Source organism: Erinaceus europaeus, chromosome 3 (assembly GCF_950295315.1).
Source record: "Erinaceus europaeus chromosome 3, mEriEur2.1, whole genome shotgun sequence".
In the NCBI taxonomy this organism is placed as follows: domain Eukaryota; kingdom Metazoa; phylum Chordata; class Mammalia; order Eulipotyphla; family Erinaceidae; genus Erinaceus; species Erinaceus europaeus.
This window is the reverse complement of record NC_080164.1, coordinates 67,757,816-67,770,987: the sequence shown is the minus strand read 5'-3', so window position 1 is coordinate 67,770,987 and position 13,172 is coordinate 67,757,816. Positions and strand designations below refer to the sequence as shown.

Sequence of the window (13,172 nt, the reverse complement as noted above, 5' to 3'; positions counted from 1 at the left end):
TGATAAAAAAAAAGAGTTAATATTGAAGTACGGAAGAACACATACAAAAAAAAAACTAGGTAGAAGATTTGAATAAACATTTCTCCAAAGAGGACACAGGTATGCATATGCAAAAATGCTTATCATTACTAGTTATTAGGAAGATGCAAGTTAACACCACAATGAGAAGCTGCCTCACACCCATGAGAACACACACATGCATGACATCAGAAGGAACAAGGACAATTGGTGGGAATGTAGACTGATGGAAGCATTTTGGAGAAAGATATGAGACTGCCTGAGAATCTAGAGAGAGCTGCCATATGAATCATTAATCCCATTTCTGGTGTCTACCCTAAGAATGTGAAAACATTAACATGAAAAGTTACATCACCCTATTTTATTGTTTATAGTTAGAGGGAGAGAGAAAGAAGAGATAAGTTTTACTTCTATAGTCTACTACTATGATATAATAGTTCATTCATATATTAGATTGTATATTTTATTTTTTGATTGTCTTTATTCTAAACACTGATTAAACTGGTGGTACTATGGATTGAACTTGGGAACTGTTGTGTACAAGTCCCATGCTCTATGACTATAATATCTCTCTGACTTTATTTATTTATTACCTCCAGGGTTGTCATTGGGGCTCGGTGCCTGCACTACGAATCCACTACTCCTGTGGCCATTTTTATTTATTTTTTGATAGAACAGAGAGAAGTTGAGAGGGGAGGGGAAGATAGAGAATGAAAGAGAAAGACACCTGCAGACCTGCTTCACTGCTTGTGGAGTAACCCCCTGCAGATGGGGAACAAAGTCCTTGTGTTATTGTGCTATGTGTGCTTTACCCAGTGCGCCACTGCCCGGCCCCCTGGCTCTATTTTATTGCTGATGCTTTATGGTAGTTCTATTTATAATAGCTAAAATATGGAGGAAACTCAAGTGCCCACCGGGTAAAGGTGAGGCTATGTATACAACAGGATACTATTCAGCTATAAAAAGATGAAATTTTACCACTCACAGCAAAAATGAAGGAACTAGAGAGAATTTATACAAAGTAAGTGAGAAATAAAAGGGCAAATATTAGATGATTTGCCCCTGCCCGTGTGTGTACATAAGGATACAAAACTGATGAATAGACGAAACAAGATAAAAAGTAAATAGAACGAAGTTTACAAGAGAGGAAGGAAGTGTGCAGAGGGAATCAAGTAGGAGAGGGCATAAGTAAAAGTATGGGCTTTATTTGTAAATAATAATAATTAAAAATTAATATAGAGCACTGGACTTTCATGCTTGACTTTCCTGGTTAAGTCCCTGGTGCCACATGTTCATTCTCATATATAATAAATAACGTTTTGTTCTGTCAGAGCTTCACTGAGGTTTTGCAATAGTGTGATTCCATCATTCCCACTGAATTAATTTTTTCCAGATACATGAAAGATAGAGAGTGAAGATTGTTTAATGGTAACGCAAAAGGCATTTCATGCCTGAAGCACCAAATCTCCCAGGTGCAAACTCCAACAACACCACAATCCAACAGAACTCTGGTAAACAAAACAAACAAACAAAAGAAGCAGAAAAAGAAGGAAATGAAAAAAGAAAGAGAGACAAAGGAAGAGAGGAGAAATGCCACATCATAGCTCTACCATTCATGAAGCTTCCTCTTCATGCATAGTGCTCCTATGTGGTGGCTGGGAACTTGAACTCACAGCAAAGTATACATTGTACTGGGTAAGCTATCTTCTGGCCTCCATTGAAGTAAATATTTTTAAAAAAACATATTAAGGGGAGTAGACAGTGGTGGACCTATTACTATGAATAAGGACTTGGGTTCAAGTCTTCCGTTTCCACCTGCAGGGGAGAAGCTTTAACAGTGAAACAGTGCTGAAGGTGTCTCTTTTACTCCCTTCCCTCACATTTTCTATATCAAAAAAAAAAAAAAAGAAAAGAAAAGAAAGAAAGAAAGAAAGAAAGAAAGAAAGAAAGAAAGAAAGAAAGAAAGAAAAAAGAAAGAGGGAGTCAGGCGGTAGCACAGCAGGTTAAGCGCACGTGGGGCAAAGCGCAAGGACCGGTGTAAGGATCCGGGTTCCCCACCTGCAGGGGAGTCGCTTCATAGGCGGCGAGGCAGGTTTGCAGGTGTCTTTCTCTCCCCCTCTGTCTTCCCCTTCTCTCTCCATTTCTCTCTGTCCTATCTAACAATGAATGGCATCAACAATAGTAACCACAACAAGGCTACAACAATAAGGGCAACAAAAAGGGGGGAAATGGCCTCCAGGAGCCGTGGATTCATGGTGCAGGCACTGAGGCCCTGCAATAACCCTGGAGGAAAAAAAAAAAGAAGAAGAAGAAGAAGAGAAAATGCGGAGCCGGGTGGTGGTGCACCTGGTTGAACGCACGTATTCAATGCGCAAGGACCCGGGCTCGAGCTCCTGGTCCCTACCTGCAGGGGGAAATCTTCATGAGTGGTGAAGCAGGGCTGCAGGTCTCTCTCTCTCTCTCACCCCCTTCCCTCTTGATTCCTGGCTGTCTCTATCCAATAAATAAAGATAATTAAAAATTAAAAAAAAAAGAGAGAGAAAATGCCTGCAGGAAGTGATGTATTTGCTGTGCAGGTTCTGAGCCACAGAGATAACCCTGGTGGCAAACAAGAAAACAATAATAAAACAAACCAAAACCAAAACCAATCAACCAAACAAAAACATATTAAGGTAGCTCTGCCTTAGGCTGGGCAGATAAAAAAAATTGGCTATGAATAGATTTTCATCCCTGAGGCACCAACTGTTCTGGATTCTACCCTCTGCACCACCATGAACTGGAGCTGAGCAGGTCACCAGTAGAAATTAAATACATAAATAAAATAGACTAGCTCTACCTGTTAGAACCAACTTGATACCTGAGTTCTCAGAGATCTCAGGCTCAATTCCCACACTATGCCAAAACTGAGAATTGCTCGGTTCTCTTTATTTCTCTCTCTCTTCTATCACTTTCTCTATGTCTCTGCCCTTTGTCTGTCTCTTATAAAAACATACATAATTAAAATTTTTTATTATCTTTATTTATTTATTGGATAAAGACAGCCAGAAATCAAGAGGAGAGGGCGTTGTAGAGAGGGAGAGAGACAGAGGGACACCTGCCGCACTGCTTTACCACTCACAAAGCTTTCCCCCTGCAGGTGGGGACCAGGGGCTTGAACCTGGGTCCTTGTGCATAGTAACATGTACACTCAACCAGGTGTGCCACTACCTGGCCCCATACATAAATCTTTATAGAAAAATGTAAAAAATTAAAAAAATGGGGACAAAAATGACAAATATAAAAAAAAAAAACCTAGTTTACTGGACTGAAACAAGAAAAAAAATTTTTAGCTATTTTCCCATCAAAACATACACCTTAATAAAAAAAAAACACCTTGAGCAAACCTGCTGATTTCAGGTTCAGTCACTCTGGCTTGCCTCAAGGCACTGAACTCAGCTCTATAAGTAGAACAACCCTTCCATCTACACCTCCAAATGTCAGAAAGCTGTTGTAGATTCAAACAGAGCTCTATAGCAAAGCAGTCGGTCCTATGGCTTTGGCTTACACCTCAGAAAAATGTGCTTTACAGGTAGAGAGTTAGCAAGTACATGTGCTGGTATACAGTAGTTCCCACTACTCATGGAAGATACAACCCAATGCCTCAAACATTGGCTAGTGCCAAATCCTATCTATATACACTGTTTTTTTTTCTTAATATTTATTGATTCCCTTTTGTTGCCCTTGTTTTATTGTTGTAGTTATTATTGTTGTTGATGCTGTTGGATAGGACAGAGAGAAATGGAGAGAGAAGGGGAAGACAGAGAGGGGGAGAGAAAGACAGACACCTGCAGACCTGCTTCACCACTTGTGAAGCGACTCTAATGCATGTGGGGAGCTGGGGGCTCGAACCTGGATCCTTACGCCCATCCTTGCGCTTTGCACCGTGTGTGCTTAATCCGCTGTGCTACCGCCCAACTCCACACTGTTCGTTCTTACGTGCATGTACCTGCAGTAATGTTTAATAGATAGACCAGGTGAGGTAAGATACTAACAACAAATTAATAATAAACTATGGCAATCATGCCAATTTCCCATAAAAGTTACATGAATGTGGTCTTTGTCAAGATATCTTATACATAAAATATTTTCATACTCTGATTGTGGGTGACTGTAACTGTGGAAAGCAAAAGACTATAGGTAAGGGGAGGACTACTATGTGCTTACTCCGTGTTTCTCTCATGTCACAGGTTACTAGAGAATGGAGAAATATTCTAGAGATGATTGTGCTAACCTTATTGGATAGCCAAGATTAGAAGTTAATTTGAAGCAGTGCTGCAAGTATCATTATTTTCTCTCCCTATTTCCCCCTTCCCTCTCGATTTCTCTGTCTCTATCTAAAAGAAAGAGAAAGGAAGGATGGAAGAAAGAGAGGAAGGAAGGAAGAAGGAAGAAAGGAGGAAAGGAAGGAAAGAAGGAAGGAAGACTGGAAGGAAGGAAGGGAGAGAGAAAGAAAGGAAGCAAGCAGTGGATTTATCGTGCAGGCACCAAGTCCCTGTAATAACGCTGCTGGCAATAAAAATAATAAAATGAAGGAAGTTGATTTGAAAAAACAGGTTAAGCTGTCTATATTCCTTAGCACTATGAATCTAGTTGTAAATGTAAAAAGAAAAACCTCGTTTATCAAAAAGTAAGATGTAAAATTAAATTTTACTTTCAGATCTCTAGGAATATCTTTGCGCTAACATCAAATATACAATGAAATTAATTAAGAACAACTAAAATCTGAGTAGTTTTTAAGCTTTCTCAAAATTCCAGGGCATTAAAAATAACAACTAGGAAAACTCTTGAACATTATTACATATTTATGTGTCAAATTTTATTAATGAGATTCTATATGACTCATAGAAAGAATACAACCTTTTATTTGTGTTCAAACCAATAACAAAAGGAGACTGCAATTACAAATAAGAATAAGAAACAGTCACTGGGACCCAGGTGGTGGCACACCTGGTTTAGCACACACATTACCATGCACAAGGACCTGAGTTCGAGCCCCCGGTCCCCACCTGCGAGGGGAAAGATTTGCAAGTGATGAAGCAGGGCTGCAGGTGTCTCTCTGTCTCTCTCCCTCTCTATCATCCCCTTCCCTTTCGATTTCTGGCTGTCTCTATCCAATAAATAAATAAAGATAACAAAAAAAATTAAAAACAAATGAACAGTCTTAAGAAAAAAAGTCACTGGGGGCGGGGATAGATAGCATAATGGTTATGCAAAGAGACATCCATTCCTGAGTCTCCGAAGTCCCAAGTTCAATTCCCCAAATTCCCTGGCACCACCATAAACCAGAACTGTACTGTGCTCTGGTTAAAAAAGAGAGAGAGAGAGAAATAAAGAAAAAGAAGAAAGTAACAGTCACTGACTGTAATGGGATGAGACTTTGGAGGGCTTTGGGAGACAATGAAGGTATTGTGCCTGTGGAGTAATGTGAGTCACAGGGAGGGACTGAAATACAGACTATATAGGTAGCAGCCTCAGGGGTGGCTCTTAGTGTACTTGCCCACTTTAATTTTTTTTTTTTTGATTGAAATAGAAACAGAGAAATTGAGGGAGTTGGGCGGTAGTGCAGCGGGTTAAGAGCAGGTGGCGCAAAGCTCAAGGACCGGCATAAGGATCCCTGTTTGAGCCCTCCACTCCCCACCTGCAGGGAAATCACTTCACAGGTGGTGAAGCAGGACTGCAGGTGTCTATCTTTCTCTCCCCCTTTCTGTCTTCCCTTTATCTGTCAGTTTCTCTCTGTCCTATCCAACAACAACAATAATAACTACAACAATAAAACAAGAGCAACAGAAGGGAATAAATAAATAAATATTGAAAAAAAAAAAAAAAGAAATAGAGGGGAAGGGGGAGATCAAGAGGGAAAGAGAGAGAGAGATACCTGCAGCACTTTTTCACCACTTGTGAAGCTTCTTCCCCACAGGTGGGAACTGGGGGCTTGAGCCTGGGTCCTTACTCATGGTAACATGTGCACTATACTACTTGCACCACCACCTGGCCCCCATCCCTGCCTACTCTTATTCTTGTTCCTGTGTGATCGTACCTGGAATGTGGGCTGGACCTAGTGAAAAGCTTCCAACAACAAGAATGCAGGAAAGACAAAAGATTCCAGTTCTGAAATATGGTTATAAAAATAGGTCACGCTTGTCTTGCTCACCCTCTCTTTTCCTTGCTCATTTTATAGAAAGCATCTTCTATGTTGCGGACTGCTCTTTGGAAAAGCCTTGTGGTTAGGAACTGAGGCTGGCTTCCAGCCAACAGGTACCAAGGAACTGAGGACCCAGTCCAATAATATAAGAGGAATTTAACACTAACAACCAACAATCATGTGATCTTTCCTTAATTTGATGATAAACCTAGCAAATACCTTAACTGCATTGCAGCCTTACAGGAAACTCTGAACCAGAGGACTCAGCTAAGTGTTCTCAGAATACTAATCCACGGTCCCTGACTCTGAGAGGTGGCAGGCGCCTTCTGCCACGCCGCCGTCTCGGCTGAGATGCGCTACGTTGCCTACCTGCTGGCCGCTCTGGGGGCAACGTGTCCCCCAGCTCCAAGGACTTCAAGAAGATCCTGGACAGCGAGGGCATCAAGGCCGACGACGAGCAGCTCAACAAGGTCATCAGTGAGCTGAACAGGAAAAACATCGAGGACATCATCGCCCAGGGTATCAGCAAGCTGGCCAGTGACCCCGGCTGTGGGGCTGTTACCTTATCTGTCGCCCCGCGATCCGCAGCTCCTGGGACTGGCGCCGCCCCTGCCGAACCCAAGGAGAAGAAGGGAAAGAAGGAAGAGTCTGAAGAGACGACGACATGGGATTCGGCCTGTTCGATTAGAGCCCTGCTCCTCTGCAAATAAACGCCCTTTTTCCTTAAAAAAAAAAAAAAAAAAAAAAAGAAAGAAAGAAAAGAAAAGAAAAAGAATACTAATCCACAAAAAACAAGAGACAATGTTTGTTGCTCTAGTTAAGTTTTGGAGTAATTTATTTTATTTTTTAAATTGTCTTTATTTATTTACTGGATAGAAACAGCCAGAAACCAAGAGGGGAGGGGATGATAGAATGGGAGAGAAACAGAGAGACACCTGCAGCACTGCTTCACCACTCACAAAGCTTTCCCCCTGAAGGTGGGGACTGGGCTCAAACCTGGGTCCTTGTGCATTGCAGCATGTGCACCCAACCAGGTGCACCATCACTCAGCCCCTGAATAATTTGTCATATGGAAAATTTACACAATGCTCAAGCAGTTTATAGTCTAACTGAGTGAAATACACACACACAATTTTTCTTTATAATCTTTAATATTTATTTATATTAATTTTTATTTATAAGAAGGAAACACTGACAAAAACCATAGGATAAGAGGGTTACCACTCCACACAATTCCCACCACCAGATCTCTGTATCCCATCCCTCCCCTGATAGCTTTCCTATTCTTTAACCCTCTGGGAGTATGGACCCAGAGTCATTATGGGGTGCAGAAGGTGGAAGGTCTGTCTTCTGTAATTGCTTCCCCGCTGAACATGGGCGTTGACAGGTTGATCCATACTCCCAGCCTGCCTCTCTTTCCCTAGTAGGGTAGGGCTCTGGGGAAGTGGGGCTCCAGGACACATTGGTGGTGTCGTCTGCCCAGGGAAGCCTGTTTGGCATCATGGTAGCTTCTGGGACCTGGTGGCTGAGAGTAGAGTTCACATATAAAGCCAAACAAATTGTTGACACACACAATTTTTAACTAGAGCACTGTTCAGCACTGGCTTATGGTGCTACAAGAGATTGAACCTAGGACTTTGGAACCTCAGGTATAAAAATCTATTTGTTACAGGACATAAAAGTAAACTTAAATGGATCAAGAACTTGGATGTTAGATCAAAAACTATGAAATACTTAGAGGAAAATATTGGCAGAACTCTTTTCCATTCAATTTTATAGACATCTTCAATGATACAAATCTGATTGCAAGGAAGATTAAAACAAAAGTGAACCAACAGGGCTACACAAAATTGAAAAGCTTCTGTATAGCAAAAGAAACTACCCCCCAAACAGACATCTAATAGAATTGGATAAGACTTAGATGCCACATATATCAGACAAAAGGCTTATAACCAAAAAATATAAAGATCTTACCAAACATAGCAACAACAAAAACAAAATGACCACATTCAAAAATGAGGAGAGAGGGGGTCGGGTGGTGGCACAGTGGGTAAGTGCACTTTGCACAAAGCACAAGGGCCCGTTTAAAGATCCGGGTTTGAGCCCTGGGCTCCCCATCTGCAGGGGAGTTGCTTCACAGGTGGTGAAGCAGGTCTGCAGGTGTCTGTCTTTCTCTCCCCTTCTCTGTCTTTCCCTCTTCACTCCATTTCTCTCTGTCCTATCCAACAATGAACGACATCAACAATAACAATAATAACCACAACAAGACTACAACAACAAGGGCAACAAAAGGGGGAAAGGATGGCCTCCAGGAGCCGTGGATTCATGGTGCAGGCACTGAGCCCCAGCAATAACCCTGAAGGAAAAAAAAATGAGAGGATATGAACAGACTGTTCACCAAAGAAGAGATCCAAAAGGCCAACAAATATATGAGAACCTTCTCCAAGTCATCAATTGTCGGAGAAATGAAAATAAAGACAACAATGAGCTATCTCTTCAACCTCTGGTGAGAATGTCATACACTAGAAATTATAAGAACAACAAATGCACAAGACAACAAATAACCCCATCCAAAAATGGGTGGAGGACTTGGACAGAATATTCACCACAGAAGAGATCCAAAAGGCCGAGAAACACATGAAAAAATGCTCCAAGTCTCTGATTGTCAGAGAAATGCAAATCAAGACAACAATGAGATATCACTTTACTCCTGTGAGAATGTCACACATCAGAAAAGGTAACAGCAGCAAATGCTGGAGAGGGTGTGGGGTCAAAGGAACCCTCCTACACTGCTGGTGGGAATGTCAATTGGTCCAACCTCTGTGGAGAATAGTCTGGAGAACTCTCAGAAGGCTAGAAATGGACCTACCCTATGACCCTGCAATTCCCCTCCTGGGGATATATCCTAAGGAACCCAACACATCGATCCAAAAAGATCTGTGTACACATATGTTCTTGGCAGCACAATTTGTAATAGCCAAAACCTGGAAGCAACCCAGGTGTCCAACAACAGATGAGTGGCTGAGCAAGTTGTGGTATATATACACAATGGAATACTACTCAGCTGTAAAAAATGGTGACTTCACTGTTTTCAGCCGATCTTGGATGGACCTTGAAAAAATCATGTTGAGTGAAATAAGTCAGAAACAGAAGGCTGAATATGGGATGATCTCACTCTCAGCCCGAAGTTGAAAAACAAGATTAGAAAAGAAAACACAAGTCGAACCTGAAATGAAATTGGAGTATTACACCAAAGTAAAAGACTCTGGGGTGGGTGGGTGGGTGGGGAGAATACAGGTCCATGAAAGATGATGAATGACATAGTGGGGGTTGCATTGTTAAATGGGAATCTGGGGAATGTTATGCATGTACAAACTATTGTATTTACTGTTGAATGTAAAACATTAATTCCCCAATAAAGAAATAAATTATTTAAAAAAAAAAAAAGAACAACAAATGCTAGAGCCCTTGTAGGGGCAAAGGAACCCTCCTGCACTGCTGATGGAGATGTTACTTGATCCAACCCCTGTGGAGAGCAGTCTGGAGAACTCTCAGAAGGCTAGAAATGGACCTACCCTATGATCCTGCAATTCCTCTCCTGGGGGTACATCCTAAGAAACCAAACACACCCATCCAAAAAGATGTATGTACATCTTTGTTCATAACAGCACAATTTGTAATAGCCAAAACCTGGAAGCAACCCAGGTGTCCAACAACAGATGAGTGGGTGAGTAAATTGTGGCATTTTTACACAATGGAATACTACTCAGCTATTGAAAATAGTGCATTCGCCTTCTTTACCTCATCTTGGATGGAGCTTGAAGGAATCATGTTAACCAAGATAAGCCAGAAAGAGAAGGATAAATATAGAATGATTTCACTCATAGACAGAAGTTGAGAAATAAGAACAGAAGGGAAAACACAAAGCAGAACTTGGTTTGCACCAAAATAAAGGACCCTAGTGGGGGGTAGGGTGGGGAGGTGTTCAAGTCCTGTGCATGATGGTGGAGGAGGTGGACCTAGCTAGGCAGGGGGTTAAAGGGTTATGCAGAAAACCTGAGAAATTTTACCAACTACAGTATTTACTGTTGACTAAACCATTAATCCCTTCAATAAGCAGACTAACAGACAGACATCCAACACTGGTGACCAAAACAGAAAGAAAAAAAATGTTTTTGCAAAAATCATTATGCTATCTCTCCCATCCTAAGTAAAAAACAGAAATATAGTAGTTAGCAATTACATAGTGCTTATAATGTGCCAGACACTATTTAATTTTAATAGAAAGGTTTTGGCAGAGAAAGGGAAAGACATCACAGCAATGAAGCTTCCTTCAATGAGTTATGGTCAGGCTTGAACTTGGGTTGTATACATGGTAAAGCAACACATTATCCAAGTGAGCTACTTTGCCTGCCTAACAGACACTTTTCAAAGTATTTTACATACGATGGTCATTTAATTTTTTAAAAGATTTTTAAATATTTATTTATTTCCTTTTTGTTGCCCTTTTTTATTGTTGTTGTAGTTATTGTTGTTGATGCCATTGTTGTTGGAAAGGACAGAGAGAAATGGAGAGAGGAGGGAGAGAAAGATAGACACTTGCAGACCTGCTTCACTGCCTGTAAAGTGACTCCCCTGCTGGTAGGGAGCCGGGGGCTCGAACCAGGATCCTCATGCTGGTCCTTGCACTTTGTGCCACGTGCACTTAACCCGCTGCACTGCCGCCTGACTCCCAATCATTTAATTTTTATAACAACTATGAGGGCAGTATTATTATTTTATTTATTTATTCCCTTTTGTTGCCCTTTTGTATTATTGTTGTAGTTATTGATGTCATTGTTGTTGAATAGGACAGAGAGAAATGGAGAGAGGAGGGGAAGACAGAGAGGGGGAAAGAAAGACAGACACCTGCAGACCTGCTTCACCGCTTGTGAAGTGACTCCCTTGTAGTTGGGGAGCCAGGGGCTCGAACTGGGATCCTTACGCTGGTCCTTGTGCTTTTTGCCACCTGCGCTTAACCTGCTATGCTACCATTCGACTCCCGAGGGCAGTATTATTATTATCACCATTTTATAGATGAGTAAATCAAGGCAACAAAACGTTAAGGAACTTGCTCACTGTCACACATTGGAGCTGGGATTCAAACTCAGTTTTGAGCTAGAGTACATGCTTTTAATAACCATATACTGTTTCTTTCCATTTCTTTCTTCTTTTTTTTTTTTCTTTTTTTCTTTTCCTCCAGGGTTATTGCTGGGCTCGGTGCCTGCACCATGAATCCACCGCTCCTGGAGGCCATTTTTTCCCCCTTTTTTGTTGCCCTAGTTGTTGCAGCCTCGTTGCGGTAATTATTGTCATTGTTGACGTTGCTTTGTTGTTGGATAGGACAGAGAAAAATGGAGAGAGGAGGGGAAGACAGAGAGAGAGGGGAGAGAAAGATAGACACCTGCAGACCTGCTTCACCGCCTGTGAAGCGACTCCCCTGCAGTTGGGGAGCCGGGGGCTCAAACCGGAATTCTTACGCCGGTCCCTGTGCTGTGCGCCACGTGCGCTTAACCCACTGCGCCACCGCCCGACTCCCCGCTTCTTTCCATTTCATATACCAGAATAGAAGTGTGCTCAAGTGGTCCGGGAGGTGGCGCAGTGGCTAAGGCACTAGACTTTCAAGCATGAGGCCCTGAGTTCGATCCCTGGCAGCACATGTACCAGAGTGATGGCTGGTTCTTTCTCTCCTCCTATCTTTCTCATGAATAAATAAATAAATTCTTAAAAAAAAAAAAAAAAGAAGTGTGGTCACACTGGAAGTGGTGCAACAGAGAGAATATCTGTAAGATAAATGGGTCAAAAGAATTCACAGATGCCTAGCAGGCAGATGGAAGCACATATGTCAAGGTTGAGGGGGAGCATAAAACAACACTATATTAGACAAGTACATATGTTACTGTTCTTTTTCATTTTTTTCCTTCACATAGAGACAGTATAAAGAGACCATGGCACCAAAGATTCCTTTAAGGCAGTGGGGCTGGATATACTACTAATCTTTATGAATATGCTTTTTTCTCTCTTTTTTGTTAGAGATTCATTATTACTTATGTATGTCTATATATTATATTACTACTAATATTTATATACTATTTACTATTAATTGAGAGAGAGAAATAGAGAGAGGTATGACATGAGACACATAGAGAGAGGAAAAAGGGCCAGGGCACCACTCTGGGACATGTTGTGCTGGGAATCAAACAGGGAACCTCAGGCATGTAAATCTAACACTCTACCAGCTGAGTCTTTTCCCCTACTCCTTTTTAAAGGGTTGGAATCAGTTATGTAGTCTTTATATTCTGACCTTTATTTCTTTTGGTAAGCACTACCCTCTCTGAGTCCTACTAAACCAACACTCTTCAGAATGGGGTAAGCCTGACTCTTAGTCAAGGTCAAAGATAGAAGGTCAGAGGAGTTGGGCTGAAAAATCACCTCCCTCACTTCAACACAAAGTGATCTAGAGGATTAAGTATAGAAGTGTTTGTGGCAACAAAAGCACACTGTTTATACACCTCCCACGTGCTGTCCATTAGAGAGTGATAGCAGCCACAATATTTTCCCTGTGCTTGGTAAAGGAGGAAGATGAATCATCTGGAATTCACAGTAAAGTTTTTATATTAAAAGTCATGTTAGGGGGGCAGGGGAACAGCTCACCCGGTAGAGTGCACTCTGTACCATGCACAAGGACCTGGGCTTGAGTCCCCAGTCACCATATGGGAACAGCTGCAAAGGAAAAACTTTGTGAGTGGTGGAGCAGTGCTGTGGTAACAAAAATAAATAAAATATATGTAACTTTAAATCATCTTGAGACCACCCAAATAAGCCATTAATTATTCGATAGGAAAATTGGAGAGGACAGGTGGCATAGCGGTAGCACACAGTACTGGGTTAAGCAAATATGGTATGAAGCACAAGGACCCTCAGAAGGATACCA

At 41.6% G+C, this 13,172-nt stretch overlaps 1 pseudogene; it reads left to right on the top strand.

Moving 5' to 3' along the window:
- The first annotated feature begins 6,520 nt into the window (after positions 1 to 6,520).
- LOC103123248 (large ribosomal subunit protein P2-like) lies at positions 6,521 to 6,927 on the top strand (annotated as a pseudogene).
- Positions 6,928 to 13,172: the final 6,245 nt, after the last annotated feature.